Below are 15,768 nucleotides of genomic sequence, written 5' to 3' on the forward strand. Positions count from 1 at the left end.
ATCAACTTCCACAACGACAGATGGAAGTTTGTTCCAGCAATTAACTACCCGCTGGTTAAAAGCAGATTTCCGCACAATCTTTTCTACAATTGTCTTTCCCCAATTTTAATATATGCCACCCCAAGTTCGTGATCTGAAACAGCGGAAGAATCTCATCAGAATTGAGCCTGCTCAACCTATTCAAGTCCTTATACACCTTAATCAGATCACCTCGCAGGTGCCTAGTCTCCAGACGCTGCAATTTGATGAACTTAAGCCTTTCTTGATAAGAGGACCCCTTCGTTCCCCTCACCAATCTTGTTGCCCTTCTCTGTACTCCCTGAAGTAACTACATCCTTGAGGCCTCCAGACCTGTACGCAGTACTCAAGGTGTGGCCTGATCATTGCCTTATATAAGGGGATAATCACCACCGTATCCCTGCTACAAAAATTCCTATATATCATTGATAAGACACCATGACCAGCTCTGGCAACCCGTATGAACTGCTCAGAAAACTTCATATCTGGTCGCACAATTACCCCCAGGTCTTTTTCATTTTCTACCATCCGAAATGTAGTACCACACAATTGGTACGTTTCTCTGGGTTACTGCTACCCACATGCAGTACTTTGCATTTGTCAATGTTAAACTTCAGTTGCCACTTCTCAGCCCATCTGCCCAACTTATCTAGATCCTATTGCAGTACTTTACTGTCATTAACAACCCTGCCAACCTTTGTATCATCTGCAAACTTGGACATCAAGCCTGATGTACCTTTATCAATATCATTGATGAATACACAAAACAACAATGGGCCCAGCACCGAACCCTGGGGAGCTCCGCTAATAACATTTGTCCATGAAGAGCAGTGTCCATTAATTACCACTCTCTGTCTTCTCCCACTCAACTATCCCTTTATCCATTGTAGCAACTTACCCTTAATGCCATACCTCTCCAATTTTTACAGCAGGTCTTCCATGTGCAACAGTATCAAAAGCTTTCCTGAAATCCAAGTATATGATATCAAATTTATTTTTGACATTCATTTCTTTTGTGACCACATCATAATATCCAATGAGATTGGTCAGACAAGACCTCCATTTAACAAACCCATGCTGTGTCTTAACTATTACTGCAGTCTTGTGTAGATGATTCTGCAATGCTTCTTTAACCAGTGAGTCTATTATTTTCCCCCGAACAGAAGTGTCACCCTTTGATCCTACTTTGTGAATTGGAGATGCATTTGCACATCTCCAGTCTGTGGGGACTTCTCCTGAGTCCAAGGATGCTTTCATAATTATGGCTAAGGGTTTGCTTACTTCCTTTGCCGCCTCCTTTAATATAACTGGATAAATCCATCCGCCCCAGGTGCCCTTCTCATGTTTAACATCAACTATTTCTCCTCTACTTCAGCATTAAGCTAGCTCAAACAACAGCAATTTTTTGATTGACATTTATCCTATAATCAATGCATGCAGAATGACCATTAGCACCACCTGGTAGGAAAAAACAGCGAAATGGAATTTAAAAATGGATGAAGACGTATTTACAAAGCGAATTTTAATGCGATGGAATATTTATGTATAAAATTCGAAGGAAATGGGGCCGGTTGAAGAGTAATGTTGATATTACATGAATAAATGTAGGCGTTTGCGCTTAAGGCAGCATCTGTTTGCATTTAGATACATAATGCGAAAGGTAGCCATTAATTGAAAGTAAATCGGAAAAGGGCATTACCAGACCCAAATGCGTTTCCTCCCATAAAAATAACTTCCCCAATTTTCAGTTAGGTGTTTTGTTAAGTAGGAATAAAACTTAACTCGATTACAATACCGTTACCAAACATTCATAGCCATAGAAAGTACAAAAGATAACATTATCTGATGAAGAGATCTCATCAGGCAAGCGAAACGTTCACGAGAAAAAGTAAAAATAGAAATACTTTGAAAACCTTTTAAGTTTCTTTTCTCTTTCCATAAGATGATTTATATTTCTTTTATTTATATTCTAGCCACAGTTTAAATAGAAGTTCTATCCACCGAATTTTCTTTCTTTCTCTCTGTCTCGATCATTTCCGGTTGCAGAAGGCATTTATCTCTATAAGTAGATGCGCGTAATAGCCATTCGTTTTCTTAATCACATCAGTGGAGGCCATTAGGAGAGATTTTGCTTTACAACCACACTTAATGGATCTTCATTTTCTTAATGTTTGTCTTTGCTTTGCGTCATGGATTCCATTAACAGTGTAATTTCAGCTTTTAATAGAAGTAAAAACATGTCCAAGTAATTTGCATTGGAAGGTACCATTACTTGGTGTCTCTACTCCATCAGTGCCGATCTGGATGTTTTGCTATCTTCGATGAATATTTATTTAATCTTGTTTAGAATTTGTTACACGATATGTTTAAGGATATCCCCGGTTCATAGAGATTGAATGGCTATTGAGAGTTGGGCAACTGAAACTTTGAAATTAAAACTTATGAAACAGTCTTTAAGAGTAGCTTGAGATGTACTTCCGGTTTGATGTATAGTTTGAAAGCAAAACAAGATTAGTAATCAAAGTAAGGCTTTTTACCAATAAATAAAATGGCATCAGCTCTCCTCAAGACACATCTAATGAGAGGAAGAAAGAGATTTAAGACAACAAGGTCCGGCTTGAGATGTTAGTAACCGAAGGCATCAAAGTCTTAAGGGCACTTCCAGATTATTATTATTTTTATTTATATATTGGGGTGTCACTGAGTTTAGGTGACTTTTTATCCTCGAGATGTAAAGGTTACCATATAAAGTTCCAGCTGATGTACCATTAATATGTCCGTTGCTCTCACCCAACAAAAAATTAGAAATCTTTAGCTGTTTGCATCTGCAGACAATTAAACGTACAGTATGCAGCTATAAGTAGTCACGTGGTAGGATCAAACGTTTCTTAGTACGCTTTCCTGGGATTTCTAAGTCGATCCAGTCATGGGGAACAAAGTTGTAATCGGTTTTAGGAGCATCAGCGACTAAGGCCGATTTTCTGATTGCTGGACGAAAAACCCGAGTTTCCGGAAGGAAGAAAACCATGCTGCCCTAGCCTGAGCTCGACTAACTCAGTTATCTTGTGAAAAAGACCCATAAATATTCCCCATGTCATCGAGGATACTCCAACCCAGGTCGTTTCCACCAAGTGTGTGGAGGACGGCAAATCTACCAATTGTGCTACCCACAAATTCTGGGAAAACAGGTTATTTCTTCGATTTTCAGAAAGGTGTTATCGTTGGACATGTTTACCAGGAGCCACAATTGAGAAACAAATCAAATCACTGGTGTGGCTCTCATGGGTCGCACAGTTAATATAATAACCGTCCTCACCACACTGGACGGAAAAGACTTGAGTTCGAATCCCGTCAATGATATGAGGAATTTTTATGGATCTTTCTCACATCATGGCTGAGTTAGTCGTCTCAAGCGAGGGTACTGTTTCTTTTTTCTCCTGGAAACTCGGGTTTTTCATCCAGCAAACAGAAAATTGATAAAACAAGTGCAATTTACATACACTCCTCGACAAAATTAACAAAACGCATGGAAAACGTGGTGTAACTCGAGCAGCTTGCGATGAAGTGGTACAAAATTTTGTTTTGTGTGTGGATTAGTTACCAAATTTAGATAGTTGGATTCAAGTATACACCAAAAAACTTAGGATCTACAACTTTAATGCATCTCCAGTGAGGTGTCGCTTCTTACCCAAGAGGAACTGCACCACTGCCTTGCTGTCGTTTATTCTGAAACAGCAAAGAGTGCAACGTAATATTGCATCCATCCATCCATCCATCCATCCATCCATCCATCCATCCAAGGATATTTCCTCAATAGTTAGCTATTAACTAATAAGTAAAAATTAGTAATTAAAATTAAATCCTTTTAATTATATATTATGATACTTAGAACTTTCTTCCTAATATTAGTTCGTAAGTATTTAGTTTTTTTTTTATGGAATGTAAATGAGGTGGGCAATGTTGGACGTGTTGGATTCCAACTGAGCAGCACCCTGCTGTACGGATGATGCCCGTTAGGAGGATGGAGGGAACGTTCATTATTCCTACACGGGATGCTGCGTGGTGGAGATCCAACGTGGTCCATCAAAGGAGCTCATCGGGATGGGTAGTTAAGGAGAGAAACCGAAAAACTGTTGCGTTTTAAAAACAGGATGGAGGATGGGCTTATTCAAGATGGACGAACTGGATCCCGACGGTGGGGTGAGGACACTAGTGCGGCAGACGTTTGCCCGTTAGGAGGGGGAGGTACACGGTGCACTCATCTGTTTGTGCTGGTGTCCTTCCGTAAGGGCAGTCCCATCTACGGATCCGGTTCACTAATTATGGATTGTTTTCTCCTTTTAGACATCAGCTGATTGACGGATTTTCAAACCGACTTTTCGAGTGAGGACCACTTCGTCCAGGATGATTGTTTAAATCGGAGATGGACAACTCAGAATCTGTTGAAGAGGTGCTGAAAGGAGGCAAATGGCGAAAAATTGCTATTGATTGTTTGTATTATTGAGTATTTATGTATCATGGATCCGCTGTACTTGCAATTCGGAATGTAAATTTCTTGTTAATAAAATTGATTTATTTTATTATTAAGAAAGTACGTTTTCTACAGTTTCCAAAGAATAATGTTCATTCAAACCATTATACACTTTACAATGGACCCATGCTGGCAACGAGAATGTAAATAAATAAATCGTTTTTGTTAAGTACAGAATTACAACACAATGTCCCATCATGGCTACAAGCGCCAGGGGTTCACATGTGGTAGCTTGAGGCAAAACAGAAGAAAATATAGCATACAAATACAAGTACAGAATGCAGCTTACCAGTAATTCAGCAGGGCTCCAGTTAAGACTGATTTGGTCCTGGGGATGGGAAACGGGATCATCTGTGATCCTCGTTTAGTTGATCAGGGATCAACGGCTTTGAAGGCTTTCATAAAGTATCTGTCCTTGTTACTTATTAGGCTGTCAAAGTCAGCGTCCACACAGTTCATGGCGGCGAGCATCTGCCTGGAGAGAAATCTGTTGGTGAGTGCAAGCCTATTGTGGTGAGCCCCACATCTTAGGCTTGGATGTGGGATTCTCCAAGAACAAGAATTCCAAATATTTGGAGATGATATCTGGCCAGTAAGGCTGTAAAGTGAAGTGAAGATTAACCTCTTTTCTATGATCAGGAACTTCACCTCGGGACTTCGAGTGCTTGTGCCATCATGGTAGTTGTAGTAGCGGGAGACAGACGAAGCTTGGTATTGGCCCATTTCAATAACCAGTATTCGCTGGTATACACCTGCTTAAGGTTTGTATATGCGGCTGAGGCCCATATTTCTGCACCATAGAGAATGGTAGGGTAGATCGTGGAAATGATGAATCTTTTAACAATGAGCGGGAGTCGAACGTGTAGCAGCAGCTGCTTTGAGATCCACCTTAGATGAGAATATTTGGTACTGATTTTGTCCATCTAGTTAACAAAGGACATCTTTTGATCAAATAGAAAGCCGAGATCTGTGTGCGAGGGTACGTTTGGTATTGGTACTCCTCCGAGTGAACCGCTGAGTACCATTGGCACAGATTTAAGGGAAAATATAACCTGAGCAGACTATGGGTTGATTTGAAGGTTTAAGCTTGCCAGGATAACAGAAACTTACTATTGATGATCCACCTATTACACATTCACACACTTCCCACAAACATTAAAGAACGTGTTAGGATGCCTAGCAAGGTGTTCCGCTGCTGCTGCTACTACAATATTACTGTAATGGGTGCAGCCAAAATAAAACTGGATATCCAATTTTAATAAATAAATTTTATGTTTATACTCCGGCACGACAACCAAGTCAGTAGAGTTTACAATAAATCGTCAATACAAATATTTATCGTATTTAGTAGTCACGGGCTTGAACCCCAGTCCACTCAAGGAACGTGTGCTATGCACTATCGCTCCTGACAACTGGGCTACATCAGGCCTAAAAATGTCCTAAATTACGTTCACTGCAACATTTTTTTAATATTTTCATATTAAAAAAAATGTTGCAGTGAACTCCATGAAATATCTTTTTAAGGAGTTGTTGTAGTAGGATTTTAGGAGCATCAGCGACTAGGGTCATATTTCTCCGTGTACACTTTCTGTAAATTTAATTTGCTGTTTTGCTGGACCAAAAACCCGAGTTTCCTGGAAAAAAACCATGCTACCCTCTCCTGAGACCGACTGCCTCAGCCACGTTTTGAAAAAGGCCCATAAAAATTCCTCCCATCATCGACGATATTCGAACTCAGGTCTTTTCCACCCAGTTTGGGGAGGACAGCGATCCTACCAACTGTGCTACCCACAAGAACATCCAATCAGCAATGAGCATGTTCAAACCATTTAAGGCCTTATGCACCTCAATCAGATCACTTCGCAATTGCTGTGTCTCCAAAGGATTCAATTTACTGAAATTAATCCTTTCTCATAAGAGCACCCCTTCGTTCTCCTCACCAATCTCGTTGCCCTTCTCTGTACTAATTTGAGCCGCTCTGCTCCTAAAATGAGGCCTCCAGACCTGTATGCAGTGCTGAAGCTTTATACAAAGGGAATAATCGCCTCCTTATCCCTGCTGGAAAAGTTCCTGCATGTCATTAATAAAACACCACGGGCTGCTTTCCGCAAGGGTCGGAGTGCAGCTCATGGAATCCCTCCGAGTCGCCTGAGCTTCCTGAACCGAGATCAAGTAAAAAAAAAGTTGGTAGAGTGTGGTAGTACAGGGTGTACGGAAGAAGACGGTGGGTGAAATAAAGAGTAAGGGGAAGTGATGTAGGTGAAGGCATCCCCTAAGTTGATAGTGGAGCATTTGCCCTCTTGGTGAAAAGTTGGAAGGGGGATAAACTCAGGGAAGGGAGAAAAGTCAACAGCGAGAGTGCTGAGTGTGACCTGCTTTTTGGCGGTAGAGTAGTATAGACCACTGGAATCTACCCAGCCATGTCGCTAAGTTAGCAGGCGATCCTTCCCTTGGTGTTACAGGGTTATCAAGTCGAGGTAGGTGGACGTTCCAAGTCGACGTTTGTGATATGTTCAAGTAGAGATTTGATTTCCGATTTGGGCAAGTTCCTCGCGGGTTTGTATCCCTAGCTTGTGTTGATTGTAGAGTCTTGCGCTTAGCAAAGAGGTTCTGTGCGAACTCCGTTAGTAATCTGTAGTACTGTTTGTCAGAAATGAGAAGGTGCTCCTGTCCTTGATGTATGTATTGGAGTTCGGTGAATAGCATTCCATGAAGATCGTCATAAATTAGGCAGTTATATTTGGCGGCATCCTGGTTTCAATCTTCTATTTCTCCACATATACAGTAAGGATATTGATGATTCCCAAGGTAGTCAACTTATGAATAATAGAGTCGTGTCCAGACCGGGAGAGAACCAAGGTGGCTGCTTTGAATATAGAAATTTGACGTCCGGGATGAATTTCTTAGTTATTAGGCCCTTGTCCGTCTCTTCCCATCTTGTATGCCAGATGTGCAGTAACATAACAGCATCTAATTTCTTCTTTTATTGCTTTCAGTCATTGAGGATGTCGATGTTATGTCCATGGATGGTGGCTGGGGTGTCCCGCGACAAGCAGTACTGCAATCCTCGGATAATCTCCAAGTCAAGGGGAAGGACACCCGCAAGAGCCTGAAGGGCCGGAGAGCTTACTGTGCAGCAGAACCTGGTAATGGCGAGCAAGATTTGTTTCTAGTTGCGTTTATTGCGAACGATTATTGCGATACCAAATCCTGGATCTGTGTCTAATAATGGGGAGGAATATAGGTTTATACAGGAGTTTGAATGTTCACCGGTTCAGTCTCCCAATCGCACCTGCTCACTTGAATGATTACAGCTGCGTAATTTCTGATTTTGATTTAAACTATAAGAGGTGCCGGAAGGAGAGCTTCGTATCCAGGATAATATCAAGGTGTTATAGGGAAGTTACCAGTTTGTTGGTTTTTCCTTGTATCTTGATCTGTGGGGAAGTTGACATTTGTAGGGTGTCTTTGAGAAGTATGGATCGTGAATATTGATTACCGGTGGCCTCAAGTGCTGCTCTGGTGTCTGCTGCGATGGAGATTGTGATATCTTCCGGGAATGCTTGGATGGCAACAGCCCAGATCCAGGCTAAGTAACTCATCGAGGACGATGTTCCATAGGAACGGGTCAAGGACTGAGCCCTGTAGGCAGCTTCTGTAGATATACCTGGTAGGCTTCTGGTATAATGAAGAGATAGTGTTCATCCTAATAAAAAGGTAACCTTGTATGCGTGCCTGTCTTAGCCTGCGGAAGATGCTTGGCCACGACAGCACGTCAAAGGTCCAGGGAAGAGTCGGTGCCCACATCGTAATTTGCCTTCGCTTGCCTAACCTCCTTCGTGACTTTATTTTATTTTAGATTAGCTTATATCTACCATAAGCTTCTGCGTTGCTTGATAATTTATATGCATCCAATGTGTTTTTCTCCTCTGCCATATGTCTCATTAGTTTTTTTTACCTCAATTTAGGCCTGAACCTTGAAAAGTATTTCTTAGTTGGTAAGAAAAGCCTAATAGCTTCCAAGATTAATTCCTTGAATGCTTCCCATTTAGAATTTGCTGTTGGTAGCATTAACAGTTGGTCCCACAGTGTAAAATCTGTTTGAGACCCCTGTAGTCACCTTTACGAAAGGAAAAACCCTCTCTTTACCCCGGATAGTTGTTACATCTACAGTATAAGAAATCCCACATCAGCACATTGTGATCACTACCACCTAGTCGTTCCATTATCTGCAGGTTCTTAATGCATGAATAATCACTGCTGATGATGAGATCAAGAGTATGATGATAAGAGTAAGAGTATTCCTTCATGCTGTTGCCTCTGTGGACCAATCTAATTCATCTTCTTCTTTCTAGAGTTTATATAAGTAAAGACGTCTTTGCTGTTCCTCTTTGCATCATTTGTCAATGTTTCTCGTGACATGCTGCTGCAGAAAACAATCCTCCAATAAATCCACAAAAGTCTTGCTAGTGTGCGAGTGACCAACCCACAAGTTCCAGTCAATATCTGGAAAGTTAAAATCCCCCAATATATGACACTTTGATTTACTGGCCCACTCTATTTCTCTGCACAACTACTCATTATACTCATCAGAGTCATTAGGCCTATAACACACTCCTACTCTCAATTTTGCTTTCCCTGTGCTTATGTCACACCAAACAGACTCAACATTGCATTGTCCACCAACATCAATTGGACGCACTTCCTTTATGATTTTGTGTTTCCTAACTAACAGCATAACCCTCCTCCCTTCCTGTCTGTCTATCCTTTCTGAACACATTGTACTTCCCAAATTCCATTTCTGCATTCCTTGTATCTGAGTGGCACCACGTCTCTGATATCCCAACCATAATAAATAATCTTTATTTGTCCCACCATACTAATTAAGGTGTTACAATGGTGAATGACAAATTCCCTTCACGGCAGTAAATTCCAGGGGACAATGCCCGCGTTTGATGTCTTGACCAGCACTTCAAACTCATCAAATTTATTAAAAATACTCCTAGCATTGGTGTACATGCAAGTATACATGCACCTATTCTTACTCTTGGTTACCCTAACACAGTCCGTGTATTTATTTGTTCCATGATGAATCCCAGCAGTTCCTGAAACCCCACCACCTTGCTTTCCATGTTGCTGCATATTCCAATAGAAGCAGTGCGAATCACTTTCACTTTTGCCTTCATCTCTCAGTGTTAATCTATTATTCTGTGAATCCCCCCAAGCTAGCAGTTTTCCCACCCACCTAACACTGCCTCGATAGCATCAGCAAATATTCTTGCGCCCTTTCTATTTAAGTGCACCACATCCCCGTAGAATTAAAGTTTTTAGTTCTCCATCACACGCATTCTCCTGAAAGAAATTTAAGTGCGATGTCAAAAAGTGTCTTCTTCTTTTATTTCATCTTCTCAGCCTTCAGGCCATGCATGCACTAAGGTTCTAATAGTTTCGTGTTTCGGGTTTTCATTAAAAAAACAGAAAATAAAACGTTTTAAATGTTTGATTTTAGGAACAATTTATACTTTATCTGTAAAGAAGTTAAAATGTTAATTAATTGAGAATAGTATTATTGAATATTTACTGTTCTTTCATTTTTGGTAAACCACTGATGTTTAAATTTTTGGTTAACCCTAGATGCTACTCTAAAAATAAGGCCATATTCGCAATAGGCACACCAAAATCCTTGAAGAAACACCAATAAATGGTTTAGGAATAATTTCTAAATAGGTCCCGTGTCACAAGCACACCAAACCAAAACATCAGATCTTCGGGTACATGGATCTCCCATCCCATCCCATCCCAGCATTAGGGAGCGTAGCAGTATGTTGTTGCCCCTCACTGCTGATTTGTCGCTTCCTGTAGTAGCAAATCCATCAGTCTTTCTTACAACATCATGGACTGCAAATAATCAACAAGTGAATAGAAAAGATTTAAAAATGCGAAGAGAAATTTGAATTAAAAATTCCTAATTGATAAAATCTAGACAAATCTGGTCATAGACGCAATTCGCCCATGATTTTATTAACATATTTTTAATTCATTATGGTGTCGTCCATATAATTCATTATCAATTTGAAATTTCCATCAAGATTCGTCATAATCCTAATTACTGCGACAATAAAGTTGAGTTCATTGTTCAGAAGTTTCTGTCCATTCTTACAACGAATTTGGAACTTTTAACAAACCCCTAATTATGACTCTTTCTGATGACATCATAATAATAACAGATTGTTGATTGGACAAGTCCATTAAACTACTTCCTGCATCAGAAAAATCTGCGTCTCTTTCAACTATTTGGATTAGACATTCAAGTATACCAAGAAACTTCCGATCTATAAGTTTAAATGCATCACAACGTCTACGAAATATCTCCAATGAGGACTCCCTTCTTACCCAAGAGGAACTGCAGTGTAGCAAATAGGTAAACCATCAAATATCCTCCGATGGAAGTTATTGCTGCTTTGCTGTCAGTTTTCTCGGAAACAGCAACTGCAATGTAATATTGCAACTATCCATCCATCCGAGGATATTTACTCAACTGGGAAATGATTCAATTATCTCCCCATTGATTAAAACTGATTTTAAAATAATTAAAATAAATTATTTATAATCATTAGTGTTAATGCAACTATTTAATATTTTTATCTATTATGATAGAACGTTTCTCCTGATATAGTAATATTAGCTCGCAAGTATTCTTTTTCTGTGTTTTTTTTTTATTTAGGGGGTGTAAATGTGGTGGGTGATGGATGAGTTGGATTCCAACTGAACAGCACTCTGCTGTACGGATGATGCCCCTTAGGAGGGTGGTGGGACCGTTCATTATTCCCACACTGGGTGCCGCGTAGTGGAGATCCAATGTGTCCATCAAAGGAGCTCATCTGGATGGTAGTGAAGGGGAGAAACTGAAAAACTGTTGCCTTGTAAGAACAGGGCAGATGGTGGGCTTATTCGGAACGGACGAACTGGATCCCGACGATTGGGTGGGGACACCAGTGAGGCAGACGTTTGTCTGTCATGAGCGGGAGGTAGCAGGGACAAGGAGGTGATTGTCCCCTTGTATAAGGCAATGGTCAGGCCTCACCTTGAGTATTGCATAGAGGTCTGGAGGCCTCATTTCAGAAGCAAGGAAGGATGTGTAACTGCTGGATCGAGTACAGAGAAGGGTAACGAGATTGCTGAGGGGAACACAGGCGTGCTTGCTCTTACAAAGAAAGGCTTAAGTTCTGGAAAATTGCAGCGTCTGGAGACTAGGCACCTGTGAGGTGATTTGATTGAGGTGTATAAGTCCTTGAATGGATTGAACAAGCTCAATGCTGATGGGATTCTTCCTCTTGCCCAGATTAGTCGCCTGAGGAGACATAAATTCAAATCGAGGAAAGACATTTGAAGAATAGACGAGCGAAAATTTGGCTATAGCCAGAGAGTGATTGCTGGAACAAACTTCCATCTATTGGTGTTGTGGAAGCTGGTAGCTTAAATAAATTCACGGAAGAACTGGACAAACATTTGGAGCGAGTGGATGGGTAAAATGGGAAGTTTTTTTTTTTTTTTTTGGCTGATGCTGTGTAAGCTTTCTTTCTTCCATTATATGCCAATTCTAACATCGCATTAAAGTCGACTGCAACTGCACGAATCGAACAAGTCAGCAATGTGATGTCCAACAATAACACCCCTCTCAAAATCAGTCAGCTCGGCCAAATGTGCTACCACGAGTAATATTTTTGTGTGAGTCACACAAATATTACTCGTCTTTCTCATACACCAGTCTGAGTCACCTGTTTTCCCTGGAAGACCAGATGGACTGTAAAAACAGAAGTGTTCCACTACTTTTTGGAGGGTAGGTTACATTATATTGCCAAATGTAACTTGACGCATTCATGTTTTAAAGAATATTTATTAATGCAATATATATCCCGATTGGTCACTTTATTAGGTAGAATGTTTAATAGCGTGTAAGTAGCTCTTTAGGGTTCAGAACAGCCTGGATTCGTTGTGGCATGCAATCATCGAGGTATGGAAATTGTATGCTGGTCTATGTTGACTCAACTGCTTGCCACAACTGTTGCAAATTGAATGGCTACGGATCTCTTCTTCGAATAGAGTTCGATCCAACTCATCTCACAGGTATACGTACTGGATTGAGATATGGTGGCTAGGTCAAGGAACATGACAGTGAATTCAGTCACCACAGTAGTCTGAATTCACTGTCATATTCCTTGACCCAGTCCTATACAAGTCTGATCTTATGACATGGTGCATAATTCTATTGCAAGAACTCATTGGCGGATGGATACTATACAGCGGTGAAGGGATGCGCCTGATCGAAACAGTTCACAGATAACTGCGACATCCAAATGTTGCTCCACTGTCATTTAGTGGCGCTAGTGTGCACTACGAAAGCACTTCCCACATTGTGACGCCACCACCAGCGTTAATGATTGACACTAACAGGGTGGGTCCATGGATTCATTCGGTTTTCGCCATATTCCTTCGTCCGAACAGCGTTAAACAGGGATTTGTCAGACCAGGAAACTTCTTTTCAACCCTGCTTTGATTTTTACTAAGGACATAGTCATACGCACAAACCTGAACAGGTTTTGCAATTTCTGGGTTGCTCACACCTGCCTGTCTGGCACTGACTATTATGCTACGTTCAAAGTCACTTAAATCTTTCGTCTTGCCCATTCTCACACTGAATTGCATACATATAACATCCCTTATTACCTGCGCACCTGCTTTAAATCGCAATATACGAACACATGGTGGTGTTATTCAAGGAGCATTTCATTTCATGAAATAGGTACAAGGGTGGACAAAATAATGGAAACACCTGTGGTAAGAGTTAGAAGTGTGCACTAATATGGTGTTGGGTCACCGTTTGCTTTTAAAACATGCTGTATTCCACGTGGAAAAATCTTAAACTGTCTTCGGAGGAACATTGGACGATTCTTCAGAGAAGCACGTTTCAAGTTCCTTATGTGATGAAGGTGAAGGAAATCTGCTGTCGGTTATTGGAAGAAGTTGTCCTTGTTGAATCTGAGACGCTTTATTTGTTTCATAAAGGTATTGGAGAAATATTTGGTAAGAGGAAATTAGATACATTTTGTTTTTTTAATTTGATGACAGCTGCTGCATAAAGTTTGCATACTTGGAATTTTCTGGTATTTTAATATTAATGGTCTTCCGACACCTCCCCCCGGGACAGAAACTACAAGTTTGCACAATGCCCTAAGCATTCTTCACGACCCTCTAATACAAACTGAAATCAAAAGCTAAGTGAAGCGTGTTGCCATCAACTGCTTGGATGAATCTTTTCTCTTGCCGAATGTTAAAAGTATTTCATTACAAAGACAGTGATGCATTACACCAAACTAATCAAAGGACTTCTATGGCTTTGCTTTTCACCAATTTTCGCTTAATCAACTCAGGTGTTTCCAAACTAAATGAAGTGATAACAGAGATGATCCGAGGAGGACTCTTTAAGGGTAACTGAAACTCGCTTATGCAAATGACAGTACGCGGGCCAACTGTGGCTACATATTCATGGTAATTTTTGGTTCTTGAAAAGTTCATTTATTAGGTATGTAATTATTCTCCCTCCTGTTGGAGAGCAGCGTCGGTTAAAACCTCTCCTTCGCAAGGGGCGGCGTGTTATCGAAGTGAGCATGCATCGCGGATGGGAGAAAATAGAGCGGGCTCATTAACTTCATTATTTACTGCAAACAAAGGCTCATTGATATGCAAATTCTCAGGCGGGATGATATCCCCTTGATCAAGGTGTGCCAGTTACATCCACTTCCTTGACGCCACTGGTGGCGCAGAAGCAATAATGCAAAGAGAAGAGCGGCACAATTAGCTGAACCCCGAAGACTGTACAAGGAGAAAAGTATGTTTGTCCACTGCTGTTCGGAGCTCTGACTTTAATTTAATATTTCAGGGGTTATCGCACGATTCAGCTCAATTCTCTCCTCGGGTTCCCGCTGGTTATGAAAAGGGAACTGTGAATGGTTAAATTCGATATCCCGCTGTGATGTAATCCAAGTGGATTAAAGATGCATAACTCTCTCTTCCTTTGTTAATCTCGAATGTCACGTGATAATGCATTTATTAATGTACCGCGGTGTTGAATAGAATCAATGGCTTGAACTTGTTTATAGGATTCGAGTCACAAAAGATTGGTGACTTGTTGCAGAATTGTGTTTTAGAACCAGAAAGAAGTCAAAAACTCGTCGAGTCCTGATGAGATCCAAGTCTGGTACTCGAAGACAATGGAAGGTTGATCAATTCATAGTACACTGGAGAGAACGAATAAAAATAGAACTGGTTGAAAACAACAGTGAAACATGAGCTTTTATTTATTCATAGTACACAAAGTATCCCATGATATAAACAAAATATCCACACTTAGATCAGTTGTAGAGTCAAACACAGATAACAAACAAATACAAAAGAAATCATCATATAGTACAATATTTATCAACAAATGGAACTAGCTTATTATTTAAAAAACAACCCCGAAAACAGGACAGCTTTGACTTAGTGTGGATTAAAAGCTAGAAGCGTTGGTTGCTGTGGCAAGCGCTGGAGAACAATACAACATCCACAATGGCTTGGAGAATGCTGCATGTCCCAAATATCGTATTGGTCATATGGTGATGAGGTATGAGAGTTTTAACTTTACATCATTTGGTCCTTCAATGCGACATCATCATCCGCACTCACACAAATGTAAGAAATCAAAAATATATATTAAATCTCCAACTCCTCCTCCCTAGAAGTTTATGCTGCCAAATTGAGGGCTAGAAGAGAAAAATGATAAATTTGCAAAAACTCAATAAATCGTACATTTTCTTGAACATTTACTTACATTATTCCATCTTTTTTTTTTTTGTTTATTTACATGCGACTGATTGCTTTATACAACAGTTTATACATTTATAATAATGGTTTTTTGGAGAATCTCTCTCTCTCCTCTTCTCTCCTCTCCTCTCCTCTCCTCTCCTCTCCTCTCCTCTGTGTTTTAAGGTAGCCAACGATCCTGAGTTTTTGAGTCATTTTCAATTTTAAAAATGGAAACAATACAGCAAAAAAAAAAATTATTTTATAATTTTCGTATAAATAAATCGGTTAATAAGCATGCCAAAAAACCTACTCTATTTTTTTTTTTACCACAAAATAGACTCTATTTGTCAAAAACAGAGTAGATTTCGATGTTT

The sequence above is a fragment of the Mastigoproctus giganteus genome, chromosome 4, assembly GCF_048544385.1.
Source record: "Mastigoproctus giganteus isolate SK-2022 chromosome 4, ASM4854438v1, whole genome shotgun sequence".
Taxonomy (NCBI): Eukaryota; Metazoa; Arthropoda; class Arachnida; order Uropygi; family Thelyphonidae; genus Mastigoproctus; species Mastigoproctus giganteus.